At 49.7% G+C, this 15578-nt stretch overlaps 1 protein-coding gene across 4 annotated transcripts in view; it reads right to left on the bottom strand.

Annotated features, from left to right (window-relative positions):
- Nucleotides 1–13845, bottom strand: part of CARD11 (caspase recruitment domain family member 11) — a 108125-nt gene extending 94280 nt beyond the window's left edge. Inside the window, exons 1-2 of one of the 4 annotated variants that reach the window (XM_082429108.1) lie at nucleotides 13600–13844; nucleotides 860–928 (exon numbers count right to left, since the gene is read on the bottom strand). The gene's annotated coding sequence lies outside the window, so the exon portion shown is untranslated. Of the gene's footprint in view, nucleotides 1–859; nucleotides 3571–13599 lie in introns of those variants that run through there. The other 3 variants (XM_082429109.1, XM_082429106.1, XM_082429107.1) reach the window with 3 other exon arrangements.
- Between the last annotated feature and the right edge of the window lie 1733 nt (nucleotides 13846–15578).

The raw sequence follows: 15578 nt of genomic DNA, 5'->3' as shown, positions 1-15578 counted from the left end.
GTCTTCAATGCGTGCCTCCTTTATCTTGCAACTGACTGTCTCCTCACCTGAGTACAGGCTTATTGGGGTGAGGAACCCACGCTTACATCTGTTTATCCCTGGCACCTAGCGGAGTGCCCGGGAGTGGCAGGCACTGGGTACTCGTTAAGGGATGAATAAAAGGATTATGGTAGCAATGGATGTTAACGAACGGGGATCAGGCAAGGGATGTAAGCAAATGGCTCATGCTAGATTATAGGTTTGTCAGGGGCCCTTCTGAACTTTCTCCAGGGCATCCTGCTAACGAGCATGGCACACCTGTATCACGAGTGTGCACCTGTCCCAACCGTGCCTCCCTGGATGTCTTGCCTGCCTCATGGCACTTGGGAGGTGGTATCTCATCTAACTTCCTGTGGGAAGGGTGCCGTCTTATCCCCACTTCACCAATGACTTCAGCGACTTGTCCAAGGTCGCCTGCTGGGAGAGGGAGAGCTCACGCTCACTGCACCCATTCATCTGTGGATAACACCAGGCACTGAATCACTGAAATGCCTCACGGAGCAGAAAAGGCGAGGCAGGAAGTGTCAGTGCCCACTCTGCCTTGGGCAGCTCTGTGACTCAGGTAGCCTTTCTGGTCCCTCTCAAATCAGTCTCCGTGGGTGGCCAGCCCCTCTCCCGTGGAATGGCCCGTGGGGAAGGGACATCACCCTAAACCCCCAAACACAGCACTCAGTCCTGTCCAGAGACTCTCAACTGCTGCCTGAGATTTTCAGGTTTTAAGCAAAACAAAAATCTGATTCACTGTTTCCAGTCCTACAGGAAACTCAAGTCCTTTATTTTTCTGCCACTTAAGAAAAAAAAAAGAAAAAAGAAATCAAACCTTTATGTCTTAGAAGGGTTCTGAATGCTTCTCATTTCACACCGTGCCGAACACTGTTCACGACAAAGGCTGCAGGAGGGAAGAAGGAAATGAGACGCGCTCGCCAATAAATAAGAGCCTGAGCAAAGAAACCAGCTCAGAACACACCACTGGCAAGAAGAAATGCCCCAAAGCTTTGCTTACACCAAATAATGTAAGAACAGATGGCTCCCCTGGGTCTCTGGGACAAGTTAATGCACACAGGAAGCTGCAAACAGACTCTCTTTGGGATTTTGGCAGAAAACACGGGGCATTAACAACATTCAAGGTGAAAGAGGGGAGAATTGTAGATTGAGGGAAGGGATGCTTTTTTCATCAGGTAACAAAAACAGCTGTATCTGGGTATCTCCCCTGGATTCCCACAGGCCGCAGGGCAGGTGCCTGCTCCAGAAATTAACCAGAGCTGTGCTCAGCAGTGCTCCGGGGAGACCCACCGCTCCCAACTGCCCAACCGGAGAATTACTTTAACTCCAGACATTTGGATAATACAGATGAACCCTTGAGGGAGACAAAAATTTACTTTGGGAAGATTTTTCCCCACCTGTTGTGCAGAAGTGTCACAAAGTGGTGGGGTGATGGTGGGAGGGTAAGACGGTGCTGAGTAGCTGAAAGGCTCTGGAGAAGGCTTCCTGGTTTCACCTGCCCCGGGGGCTGTGAAAGATGCTGAGATCTTCCAAGCACAGAAAGATCACCCCCACACCCAACATCCACATTGATCCCCTTTCTCATCACCACCAGGGAAATCCAAGTGGCACTGTCTTGCCCGAGGTGGGGGGCAGGGGCAAAAATGAAAGCAAAGGCTTCTTGCCCAGCCCTAGAAGACGGTTCAGAGGAAGTCATGACTAACACAAATCACGACCAGGGAGGTCAGTTAATAACAACGAAACCTTGCATTTATATAACGTTCTGTTATTTTCCAAGCAATTTTTCACCCACTATCTCACACGCCCCTCAGAGCAATTTTGTGTGGTAGGAAGGCAGGGATTATTTATCCCCACCTCGCTTGCGAAGAAACAAAATCTTGGGACAGTGAAGTGATCTGCTCAAGGTCAGGGCGCGATCACAGATTTTTAAAGCTGGAAGGGTTCTTGGTGGTGAGGAGCCAGGGCAGGGATGACTAATGGGGGGCACCCGGGCTCCGATTGTCAGTTTCACACCCACAGCAGACATGGGCAATCGATCACAGAACTCTCTTCCGCGGAGCTGGCCCTCAAGGTGAAACCCATTTGCCGTCCCCGGCCCCGTCTCCTGTCTCACTTCACATATGAGGAAACTGAGCCCAGAGCAGAGAAGGGACTTGGCCAAGACGGCCCAATGGGTTAGTGGCCCAGAACCCGAATCTCACCCCTGCCTTCTGAGCCCCGGGTTCTCTCCAGCACATCACGCTGTGCCCCAACTGCTAGGGGTACAAGTCCCCTGAAAGATGCACCAACAAGGCATGGGAATGACATTCTTTGTGACCGAGCCAGAACACTTGGGTTTTCTGTGCTGAGCAAGTGGACACATTCCTATTTCTAAGAGAGGAATCAAAGACCACCCCAAGGTTTCAAAGCCTGAGCACTTGGCAGGATGGAAGAGAGGACTTAGGGATGGGGAAATCAGAAGTTTGGTTTTGGATCAACTCCATGTCCGGGTAGTCAAGACCACTGGCTACTGAACTGCACAGTTCAGGAGGGGAGGCCTGGCAGGAGGTATAAACTTGGGAGTCATGAACACAGAGGTGGCTTTGAAGCCATGAGACTAGATGAGACCATCCAGGAAGGAGTGCAGAGGGAGAAGAGGCCGAGGCCCTTTGACCTCAGAGGTCAGGGGACACAGAAGAATCAGAAAAGAGAGACTAGGAAGGAGTGGCCGGGAAGGCGGGAGAAACCAAGAGAGGGAACCCACGCCACATTCCGAGGAGGAGAGGTAGACAGACTGAGCTAATGCCCCTGAGGACTACGAGTGGACCTGGACCTGGGGACTCTGGGGGCAGAAGTCTGACTGAAATGGGTCCAGGACAGAATGCGGGGACAGGAAATGGGGACAGACGGTGTAGACAACACTTTCAAAGAGACCGTCTGTAAAGGTGTGATGGCTGAGTTGCACCCCCCCAAATGCATATGCTGAAGCCCTAGCCCCACTACCTGTAGTTGGAGATACAGCCTTTAAGGAGTGACTGAGTTAACGTGAGACCGTTAGGGTGAGCCCTAATCCAGGGGGGCTGGTGTCCTTGTAAGAAGAGGAGGTTGGACACACAGAGAGACACCAGGGGTGCACGCACACAGAGGGCTGACCACGTGAGGACACAGCTAGAAGGCGGCCACCTACAAGTCAAGGAGAGAAGCCTCAGGAGACACCAGCCCTGCCCACACCTTGATCGCGGACTTCCAGCCTCCAGAACTGGGAGAATAAACTTCAGTTGTTTAACCCCCCTTCCCCCGTGCCGCTCCCCGGTCGGCAGTACTCTGTTACGGCAGCCCCGACAGACTAACAGAAAAGGGGTACAGAGCAAGGCAGTGACAGCTACAAGGGAATATGAAATCAAGGCAGGTTTGGGTTTTTTTCTTTAAAGATGGGGGGAACTGCAGCATATTTGTACTCTGGTCGGAATGATCCTTGGAGAGAAGGAAAAAAGTTGATGATACTGGAGAAAAAGGAGACAACCGCTATAGAAGCATCTCTGCATGTACAAGGTGGCTCTGGTGCCTGCGTGGAGGCAGAACCAGGCGGGTGGAGGAGGAGGCCGGGGGCCCGGAGAGGCCGGGGGCCAGGGGAGGCCGGGGGCGGCTGGTGGGTCGAAGGACGAAGGATGGTCATCAGCTTAGGGCACGGGAACCTCTTGGGCCCAGGTAGTCCGACATAAATGGTTGGGTTTCAAAAGCATATTTTTAAATCAGTTAAGAAAGATACAACATTATACAGAATTTCTATACAAAACTGAGGGGGAAGGAGATTGACCCATTCCTTGGGGACAGCCCTCTGCTTTGCTGTAGTCGGGTGGTCTACCCTACTCGGAGCAGTTATAGGAAACCACCCTCTCCTTCCTAGGGCCACTTTCCTTTACAGCCTAAAACCTCCCAAAACTCAGAACGCCTGCGTCTCCAGGGCCCCGTGGCAGAACCTCCTCTAAGAGTACAGAAGACACGATTTTTGAGGATGGAGACCTCCCACAAGGAATTGGGAATCGCCACGCGTCTCTGCCTCCCACCCGCAAACCGGCATGGCCGTGGCCTCAGCTCCCCAGGCGCCACGGAACTTCACAAGTTGATTTTGAAAAGCATCTGAGAACTGAAGCCAGGAGACTCGGAGAGAAGTGCAAGGTATCATTATTATTCAACCGCACACTCCCCCACACCCCCCGAACCAGCCACACTTGAATCCCTTTTCAAAAAAGCCATTTCTTCTTAGAAAAGTTCAGTGAATGACCGAATCCTTACTCAGAGGCAGGGAACGAAGCAGCAATGTCAATAAAACGCAGTTTTACTTCGTATCAGCATTCATCCACTGAAATAACAATTGGCTAAACCTCCAGTAATGCTGGCACAAGGTTTCTGTTTGCCCTCAGATTTAAAAAAAGTGGGTCATCGCCACCAAGACTTCTGCAAGAGTGTTCACAGCAGCTCTCACAATAGCCCCAAACCGCACACAACGCGCGTGCTCATCAGCGGTAGGATGGATACATAAATTGTGGTAAACGCTCACAGTGCAACACTACACAGCAAGGAAAAAACCCCGATGACTGCTACACACATGGATGAGTCAAGTTGGAGACACAAGAGCACACTCTGTGTGATGCCATTTACGTGACATTCAAGGACAGGCAAAAGGGGTGGGGGCTTAGCAACCGGGAAGGGGCATGAGACCCCTACCCCCTGGAGGCCTGGAAAGGACCCGTGTCTCGATCTGGATGATGGGCTACGTGGGTGGGTGTGAAACCTCCCCCATAGTGCACTTCAGATTTGGGACGTGTACTGTGTGTGTGCTATGCCTTAATTTAAAACAAATCCTTTTTTTTTTTTTTTTTAACCAATCAGTTTTGCCTTTCCACAGGAGCACGGAGGCCCTGTGATTTCTCTTACTGGGACACAACTGAAATCAGAAGTCACTGTGAGAGGAACTCTCTTCCTGCAACCCAGCAGGATGGGAATCAGGACAGCTAAGACTAAGCGGGACAGCAGTTCATGGGGACCACCCTTGCTGTTCTCTTCCGAACCTGGCTTTTCCTTCTTGTTTTCTTAATCAGAATGATAACAGTTGCTCAGGGTTAAAAAACAAAGAAAAGAAAAGGACTCAAAATGAATACTAGAGGAGAAGACTCAAATCAATAGAATTAGAAATGAAAAAGGAGAAGTAACAACTGACACTGCAGAAATACAAAGGATCATGAGAGATTACTACAAGCAACTATAGGCCAATAAAATGGACAACCTGGAAGAAATGGACAAATTCTTAGAAATGCACAACCTTCCGAGACTGAACCAGGAAGGAAGAGAAAATATGAACAGACCAATCACAAGCACTGAAATTGAAACTGTGATTAAAAATCTTCCAACACACAAAAGACCAGGACCAGATGGCTTTACAGGCGAATTCTATCAAACATTTAGAGAAGAGCTAACACCTATCCTTCTCAAACTCTTCCAAAATATAACAGAGGGAGGAACACTCCCAAACTCGTTCTACGAGGCCAACATCGCTCTGATACCAAAACCAGAGAAAGATGTCACAAAGAAAGAAAACTACAGGCCAATATTACTGATGAACATAGATGCAAAAATCCTCAACAAAATACTAGCAAACAGAATCCAACAGCACATTAAAAGGATCATACACTATGATCAAGTGGGGTTTATCCAAGGAATGCGAGGCTTCTTCAATATATGCAAATCAATCAACGTGATACACCATATTAACAAACTGAAGGAGAAAAACCATATGATCATCTCAATCGATGCAGAGAAAGCTTTCGACAAAATTCAACACCCATTTATGATAAAAACCCTCCAGAAAGTAGGCACAGAGGGAACTTTCCTCAACATAATAAAGGCCATATATGACAAACCCACAGCCAACATTGTCCTCAATGGTGAAAAACTGAAACCATTTCCACTAAGATCAGGAACAAGACAAGGTTGCCCACTCTCACCACTATTATTCAACATAGTTTTGGAAGTTTTAGCCACAGCAATCAGAGAAGAAAAAGAAATAAAAGGAATCCAAATTGGGAAAGAAGAAGTAAAGCTGTCACTGTTTGCAGATGACATGATATTATACATAGAGAATCCTAAAGATGCTACCAGAAAACTACTAGAGCTAATCAATGAATTTGGTAAAGTTGCAGGATACAAAATTAATGCACAGAAATCTCTTGCATTCCTATACACTAATGATGAAAATCTAAAAGTGAAATTAAGAAAACATTCCCATTTACCACTGCAACAAAAAGAATAAAATATCTAGGAATAAACCTAAGGAGACAAAAGACCTGTATGCAGAAAATTATAAGACACTGGTGAAAGAAATTAAAGATGATACAAATAGATGGAGAGATATACCATGTTCTTGGATTGGAAGAATCAACATTGTGAAAATGACTCTACTACCCAAAGCAATCTATAGATTCAATGCAATCCCTATCAAACTACCAATGGCATTTTTCACAGAACTAGAACAAAAAATTTCACAATTTGTATGGAGACACAAAAGACCCCGAATAGCCAAAGCAATCTTGAGAAAGAAAAATGGAGCTGGAGGAATCAGGCTCCCTGACTTCAGACTATATTACAAAGCTACAGTAATCAAGACAGTTTGGTACTGGCACAAAAACAGAAATATAGATCAATGGAACAGGATAGAAAGCCCAGAGATAAACCCACGCACATATGGTCACCTTATCTTTGATAAAGGAGGCAAGCATATACAGTGGAGAAAAGACAGCCTCTTCAATAAGTGGTGCTGGGAAAATTGGACAGGTACATGTAAAAGTATGAAATTAGAACACTCCCTGACACCATACACAAAAATAAACTCAAAATGGATTAAAGACCTAAGTGTAAAGCCAGACACTATCAAACTCTTAGAGGAAAACATAGGCAGAACACTCTATGACATAAATCACAGCAAGATCCTTTTTGACCCAGCTCCTAGAGAAATGGAAATAAAAACACAAATAAACAAATGGGACCTAATGAAACTTAAAAGCTTTTGCACAGCAAAGGAAACCATAAACAAGACCAAAAGACAACCCTCAGAATGGGAGAAAATATTTGCAAATGAAGCAACTGACAAAGGATTAATCTCCAAGATTTACAAGCAGCTCATGCAGCTCAATAACAAAAAAACAAACAACCCAATCCAAAAATGGGCAGAAGACCTAAATAGACACTTCTCCAAAGAAGATATACAGACTGCCAACAGACACATGAAAGAATGCTCAACATCATTAATCATTAGAGAAATGCAAATCAAAACTACAATGCGATATCATCTCACACCGGTCAGAATGGCCATCCTCAAAAAATCTAGAAACAATAAATGCTGGAGAGGGTGTGGAGAAAAGGGAACCCTCTTGCACTGTTGGTGGGAATGTAAATTGATACAGCCACTATGGAGAACAGTATGGAGGTTCCTTAAAAAACTAAAAATAGAACTACCATACGACCCAGCAATCCCACTACTGGGCATATACCCTGAGAAAACCATAGTTCAGAAAGAGTCATGTACCAAAATGTTCATTGCAGCTCTATTTACAATAGCCAGGACATGGAAGCAACCTAAGTGTCCATCATCGGATGAATGGATAAAGAAGATGTGGCACATATATACAATGGAATATTACTCAGCCATAAAAAGAAATGAAATGGAGGTATTTGTAATGAGGTGAATGGAGTTAGAGTCTGTCATACAGAGTGAAGTAAGTCAGAGAGAGAAAAACAAATACAGTATGCTAACACATATATATGGAATCTAAGGAAAAAAAAATATCATGAAGAACCTAGTGGCAAGATGGGAATAAAGACACAGACATACTAAAGAATGGACTTGAGGATATGGGGAGGGGGAGGGGTGAGATGTGACAGGGTGAGAGAGTGTCATGGACATATATACACTACCAAATGTAAAATAGATAGCTAGTGGGAAGCAGCCGCATAGCACAGGGAGATCAGCTCGGTGCTTTGTGACCACCTAGCGGGGTGGGATGGGGAGGGTGGGAGGGAGGGAGATGCGGGAGGGAGGAGATATGGGGACATATGTATATGTATAACTGATTCACTTTGTTATAAAGCAGAAACTAACACACCATTGTAAAGCAATTATACTCCAATAAAGATGTTAAAAAAAAAAAAAGAATACTAGAATTTTCCCCTTCGTCCACCTAGCCACCATTCCCCAGACGTCCTACTAGAGCAGTTTCTTATATGTGCTAGTGTTTTCTTCCAGAAACTCCCTCTATGCCCCTGTCTCATTAATGGCCTCACAGAATTCCACTGGATGGATGGATCTTGCTTTTGAGGAGCATTTGTGTGGTTTCAAGTTTTTTCCCATTAAAAACAATGCTACAGTGGGCTTCCCTGGTGGCGCAGTGGTTGAGAATCTGCCTGCTAATGCAGGGGACACGGGTTCGAGCCCTGGTCTGGGAGGATCCCACATGCCGCGAAACAACTAGGCCCGTGAACCACAATTACTGAGCCTGCGCGTCTGGAGCCTGTGCTCCGCAACAAGAGGGGCCGCGATAATAAGAGGCCCGCGCACCGCGATGAAGAGTGGCCCCCACTTGCCACAACTAGAGAAAGCCCTCGCACAGAAACGAAGACCCAACACAGCCAAAAATAAATAAATAAATAAATAAATAAATAAATAAATAAATAAATAAATAAATAAATATTAAAATAAAAAAAAACAATGCTACAATTAACATTAGCGTGCACAAAAAGATGGACAAGTCTATCTGTGAGATAATTCTTAGAAGTGGAATTCTTGGGTTGATTCACTTATCATGCTGGTACCTACTGTCAAATCCACAGCGTATCAGACTACCTGCTTCCCGTTTCTCTCGCCAATATAACGTTTTATCAAATGTTTTGATCTTTGCCAGTCGGACAGTGAAAAAAAGGCATCTCTCTGTTGTATTACTTCGCATTTATTCATTGTAAATTGACTGGTCTGTTCATATTCTGTTTGTTCACATCCTTTAAGCATTTTTCTCTTGGGTCGAGTTCCCTAATTCTGGAGTCAGCAAACTGCAGTGGAGGGCCCACCCCTGCACTGCCCATCGTGCCCCACTGGCCAAATCCGGCCACATGGCAAGGACAGAGCAGAGTCGTTTCCACAGGGACCTCCTGGCTCTCAGAGCCTCAGGTGTTTACTATCTGGACCTTTACAGAAGAAGTGTGCCGATTCCTGCATCTCACTGATTTATTTTGAGAGTTCTCTGTAAATTAAGGAAATAGCTCTCAGATAAATTCAGTATTGCATCAAATTCGTCACTCTTTTCTACCTCCTACCCCCAACTCTGTCAAAAATAACCAAGTCAGAAGCACCTTTAAAAGCAGAGCACTCTCATTTGGAAACACTTTGGTCTATGTTAATTTAGGGGTGGTACTTTCATTTTACACACGTGGCCACTGAGGCTCAGAGCCACCGGTGACTTTCCCGAGGTCACACAGCTAGTACGTGGCAGAGCCGGGGCAGACGCCCTTTCTGCCTGGCTCCAGAAGTCCGTAGATCTTTCCACCTGGAGGAACCTGCCTCTCAGGGGACGGGTCCAGCACCGGGGGATGGCGCTGACTGTACAAAGCAGAGTCTGACAGGTGTTGCTGTGGTACCTGCAGGATTTGTGAGGTATGTGGACAGAGCCTGGGGCCCCGCTTTGTCACCGCCACACTCGAATATGAGGACATACATTCCAGAGTTGGATTTGGGGTGAGAAGGAAGGTTACACCCCTGACACAGAAACCACCCGGGGAGGACGGAGCCCTTGCCCTGGCTCACCCACTTGTGAGGAGCTGGGAGGACCAGAGGACCGTGACGTAAGAGATGAGCCCGGGGAGCCTGACTGCGGGACTGGACCAGCGAAGACGGAGCGCTTTTGCCAGAGGCAGGAGCAGGGACCCTTCGTTACCCCGCGGCACTGGCCCATTACACCCATCTGACAGCGACCGTTACAATCTCAGAGCCCTGAACAAATCACAACCAAAAAGGTTACCTCCCCTGGAAATAGTCACCCCCTTAAAACCATTGACCCACAAGCAGGAGCTGCTCAAGGAGACTTTGGGGGAAGGTGTACGGGGCGTGTTCCTTGCATGTGAAGTGCACAGGTCATGCTCTTCCCATGCGCCGTGGCACGGGTGAGGAGGCTGGCACCTGGGAATCTGCCAATCTAATTTTTCTTTAGCAGAAAAGCGGTTTTCAGGGGCTTCCTTGATAGTCGTCTTTTCCTTTTCTTTCTGTTCCCGTATTTAAATCAATTCAAAATGCTCCAGACCTCCTGGATAATGCAGTACAACTACAGGGTAGATTTCCTTCAATCCTCTCGGCTGCCCTGGAAGATTAGGACTGCAGAGCAGGAGACTAAGAAAGGAAGTCCACCCGGCGCGGGGTGGGGAAAGCCGCACTCCAGCCCCAGGTCCGGACCTAAGCGTCCATCGTCTCTCATCCTCCCCGGATCTCAGGAATAACAGCAACGGGAAGAGTATAGCACGTCTCGAGTTTTCTCATTTTATGCTTGGTGTAACTGACAAGACTGAAAATAATCAGTATTAATATCCCGATTTCACTGGGGAGAGATGACTCCCAGAGAGCTGAAGGGATGACAGGCCGGCCCAGGTGGGCAGTCACGGCTGGACGCTGCGTCTGGGCCATAGCCCGAGGCTCCTTCCCAGCCCCCGCCTCGGCCTCCGACCCAGAAGGCGGACCGTGGACCTCCTGAGGCCTTTCCCCCTTGATCTGACCTCTTTTTAACCCAAGTTTCACAGATCTGGTCACGCTCTGCGTCGGGGTGGTCATCTGGGCATTCTGGCCCTCACGGGACTTCACCATCGTCCCGATTACCAGGAGGCACTCACTGTCTTCAAGGCCAAATGTGGGGACAAAGCAAGAGAGGACGGAAGGCAGTTTTAAACTGATGGGAGGAGCTCTGTTTATCAGCATCTGGTGTCCGTTTTCACCATAATCACCTGCGCACTGGGACTCGATTTGGCCCTTCTTACATGAAGTGCTATAATCAGCAAACCGGGCACCGCAAGGTTTCCATTGGAAAGGTGGAGAAATGCATGTCGGAAAGTGAAGTTAGTTGGGATGTTGCCCCACCAGCACAGTCTCAGCCTGGAACCTTCCACTGACTGCTGGGCTCTCTGAGTCCCACCATCGCCCACACTCACCTCCCGCCATCTTTCCTTCCCTCAATCCCTTCCTCTAGTTTGAGTCTCTGCCACCCTCTGGTCATGGCAACACGACTGTAGGGCCTGAACTATTTAGGGGAGGATGTCTGGGTCTCTCGTTCCTTCTGTGTGTCCCCGATGGTAGCTGGTACAGTGTCACCCAGACAGTGCCCACTGAGTGATTCAAACAAGGGCCACCACCTTTAGAAGAAGAGTTAGGTTTACAAGTCATTTTAAAAGATCACATAAGGACTTCCCCGGTGGCGCAGTGGTAAGAATCCGCCTGCCAATGCAGGGGACACGGGTTCGATCCCTGGTCTGGGAGGATCCCACATACCGCGGAGCAACTAAGCCCGTGCGCCACAACTACTGAGCCTGCGCTCTAGAGCCCGCGAGCCACAACTACTGAAGCCAGCGCGCTTAGAGTCCGGGCTCTGCAACAAGAGAAGCCACCGCAAGGAGAAGCCTGCACACTGCAACGAAAACCCAACACAGCCAAAAATAAATAAAATTAAATCTTTAAAAAAATAAAAAATAAATAAAAGATCACATAAAGGATTAATGGATAAACAAACTGTGGTCCATCCATACGACGGAATATTATTCAGCCTTAAAAAGGAAGGAAATTCTGACAATTGCTACAACATGGGTGAACCTTGAGGACGTTATGCTCAGTGAAATAAGCCAGACACAAAAGAACAAATACTGCAGGATTCCACTTACATGGGGTCCCTAGAGGAGTCAAATTCATAAAGACAGAAAGTAGAAGGGTGGTTTCCAGGGTCTGGAGAAGGGGATGGGGAGTTGTTTAATGGTGACAGAGTTTCAGTTTGGGAGGATGGAAAGGTTTGGAGATGGATGGTGGTGATGGTTGTACAACAATGTGAATGTACTTAATACCCCTGAACTATACACTTCAAAGTGGTTAAGATGGTAAATTTTATGTCATGTGTATTTTACCACAATTTAAAAAAAAAATCACACAAAGGAACATTTGTACACAGAGTCAGGACTGTAGGGGCTGGTGGGGCTAACAGACTTCCTTTTCGATATGGGTGCTAATAAAATGAACAGACATCCAGACAATTTTGCTGGGATGTGATGAGGCTGAGTCAGTCCCAGGCTCCCTTTGCCCCCTGATCAGCCCCGGCCCACAGTGGGGACCATCATTTCTTTACAGCTGCCTGGGGGTTAGAGAGAAGTGGAGACACAGGGCAAGGACAGAAGTGGAACACTGTAGCTAAATTCCTGTCCTCGCATTAACCTATAGCTCGGGACTTCCGGCACCCAATAACCACAGAGGAGGCACCCAATAATTGTCCAGTGATGGACCAACGTTTCTTTCCTTCCTTGGGAGGCTGGTAGCCTTACACTTTCAGGAGAGGTGGTAAATGTCAGGAGAAATTTTTTCCTACCACAAATCAAAGGTTTGGGGGCAGGCTGGGCAGAGGTGGGTTTGGTCCACAAGACCAGGTTTGTGGGGATGGTCCTCTGCTGACACGCTCCAGACCAGGTGCCAGGAAGCTGGGAGCTCAGACGCACGTACCCGTCAAGCTGGCCCTGCTCCCTGCACCAGAACTGTCTCCCTGGGGCCCCTCCAACTGTGCTCTGAACTCTGAAGGGACAGAGAAGCCCTCTCGTTTCCCTGCGCCGAGAGTTCAGGAGACCACGGGGGCCCCTTCCAGCCTGGGCAGTGTCCTGGGGTGGGGACTTCAGGCACGAGGCCACTGGGACCTCATCCTGGCTTTGCGGGGAGCCTGGGCCCCTCCTGGTTCCACACTCTCCCCATGGGAGGGGCTGTCCTTCCCCCTGCCCTGCCTTCCCCTCCCCTCCCAGGGGCTCCACCTTCTCGGGAGCCTCGAGTCAGGCCCGGCTGTGGTCTGGAAACTTCCTGTCCTTTCAGGTCTTAGAAAAGTTCTTTTCCTCCTTCTGGGACAGGGGCACCGAGGGGCGCCCTGCCGGGCCGGCCCCCCCCTTTCATCCCTTTCTTCTCTGAGGGGCTGGGGACTTTGCCAGGCGGGGCCACCCAGAGACAGACGGTCCGAGAGGAACTCGGAGGCGGGATACGGGGAGATGGAAAGTGGAGATAAAGTTTCCCAAAGGCAGGCGGGGAGAGGGAGATAGAGATGGAACCAGAGGGGAAAGGGGGAAAGAGATGGTGAGAGAGGGATGGCGGTCCGGCAGCGCGGGACCAGCAAAGCGAGCCCCTCCAGACCCCCGCACGGCGCCCCGACTCCGCGCCGCCCGCCGAGGACCCCGGGCCCCCCGCGTCCCCCCTCCCCACGACCGCGCCGCCCCCGCCGTCCCCCGTGTCCCCACCCCCGCGTCCGCCGCGCCTACCTGGGCCGCTCATGCTCCGCGCAGGCCGCCGTCTTCCCCCCGGGGCCCCGGCCCTCGGTCCCCGCCGCCCGGACCGTGCGAGGGGCGCAGCCGGCCCACGGGCTGCAGGGCCGGTAGGGGGCCGCGCGCCACCCGGGCAGCAGTCCGGAGGCCAAAGGAGGCAAAAGAGAGAAAAAAGGAGAGAAAGTGTGTCACAGGCTGGAAGGGGGAGGGAAATGCAAAACCCGACAGGAAATGAGACTAAAAAAAATGCAAAAGGTTCGAAAAAGAGATAAGGAAGAGGGGGAGGGGGAGGGGCGGGGCCTGCGTCCCGGCCGCGGGGAGGGCGGGGAGCGCGGCGAGCAGACGGGGCGGGAGCGCCGGGCCCGGGGCCGCGAGGGCCCGCCCCGCGCCGCGTGAGGCTGGACCCCTGCCCGGGCCGCAGTCCCCAGCCGGCTCCGACACCGACGCCCCCGAGCCCGGCCCGGAGCGGCCGTGGGAAGGGACACCCCCTTGAAGGCGCTCCCGGCTCTGCGTGGGACGGAGGTTGGAGCAGCTGCCCTCTAGGAGGAATTGGCCCCGTTTTGAAGAACTCCCGGAGGCGTCACTGCGACCTGCGGGGGAGGCTTTTCCCACATAGAAGTGGGAAGCAAGGGATCCTGCGGCCTTGGGCACCCCCAGGGCTCTTCTCTCCCGCAGCCTCTGTTCTGGAAGCTTCCTGGGGCTTGCCTGGCGGTCAGCACACCTCCGAGGGCCGCACTCACCCCTCCTTGACCCTTGATGGTGACAGAGTCTGTCACCCCACTGCCTCTGGCCCTCCGCACCCACCCTCCCCCGCCCGGTGCTCTCAGACTCAACACCTGTAGGGGAAATTGTGACTTCTGGATGTCATCGGTTTAATAATTTGGCCCCAAAGCTGCGGCCCAGGCCCCTGGGTGTGTTACTCTCTCACAGGGCTGCAAGGGGGGGAAGGTCCCAAGGGTTTTTCTGAATCATGAACTTAAAAATCTGGGCCAACCAGGCACATCCAGAGAACTTTGGGTTCTGCGCATGTACCGGTTTCCCCAGCCCGTGCACCTCTCCTTCTACTCTGCCTCAGTGACCCCTGACTTCTGTCCCTCCTGCACCCCCCCATTACAGCTGGAGAACATTCCCTCCTGTTTCGTGTTGTAAGTCCTTTGAGGAAAGTTCCTTGAGCTCCTGGAGGGAAAGGCGTTCAATAAATTAAGCACGAAGATCAATAAATGATGTGCTGTGGTCCAAGCACAGGAGACTAAAATCTTGGCGGTGTTGAGGAGTGCAGTTGACGGATGCACATGGGCCAGGAACCAAAGGAGACATGAGTTTGCTTTCTGCACAGCATGTTCAAAAACTTAATCAGGAACCGCAGAGAGAGAAAGTTCCTAAAATAAATGCCAAGGCCCACAGCATGCGGGTCCTTCATCCCCAGTGACTCGCTGGGGACCAGGGTGGAATCTCTCTTGCACTTGGTGAACCTTTAAATCAGCCCGTGTAGTTTTGAAGGGGAACTCTGGTTTTCCTCATGCAGGGTACGAAGGGCAGGCAGGCCTTAAATCAACAACAAAAACTGATAGAAATTCTGCAAAAAAGCTTGATGAATTTTCATGAAGTGAACACGCCCAAGTTACCAAAACAGAGAATTTTGCACCCCAGAACTCCCCCTTACACACCCCTACTTGTCAGCCCCTCCCCACCACCAAGGATAAATCACTTTCTGACCTCCAACAGCATAGGTCAGTTTCGCCAGATGTCTTGTCTCTAAAGTTCAGAAACTTTATATAAATGGAGCCATCCATAGATTCCCTTCTGGGTCTAGCTTCTTTCGTTCAATATTATGTTTTTCAGATTTAGCCATGGGATTACATGCAGGTATGGTTTGTTGAAGACATGTTGTCTCTTTTCCTCCCCAACACCTTATTAGACCTTTTTAAACATTCGGAAGAGTTAGAAGGATTGTATAGTGAATACCCATATATCCC

The sequence above is a fragment of the Balaenoptera physalus genome, assembly GCF_965194825.1.
Source record: "Balaenoptera physalus genome assembly, chromosome: 16".
NCBI lineage: Eukaryota > Metazoa > Chordata > Mammalia > Artiodactyla > Balaenopteridae > Balaenoptera > Balaenoptera physalus.
Note: the sequence above shows the minus strand (reverse complement) of the source record. Positions and strands in the feature narration are given on the sequence as shown.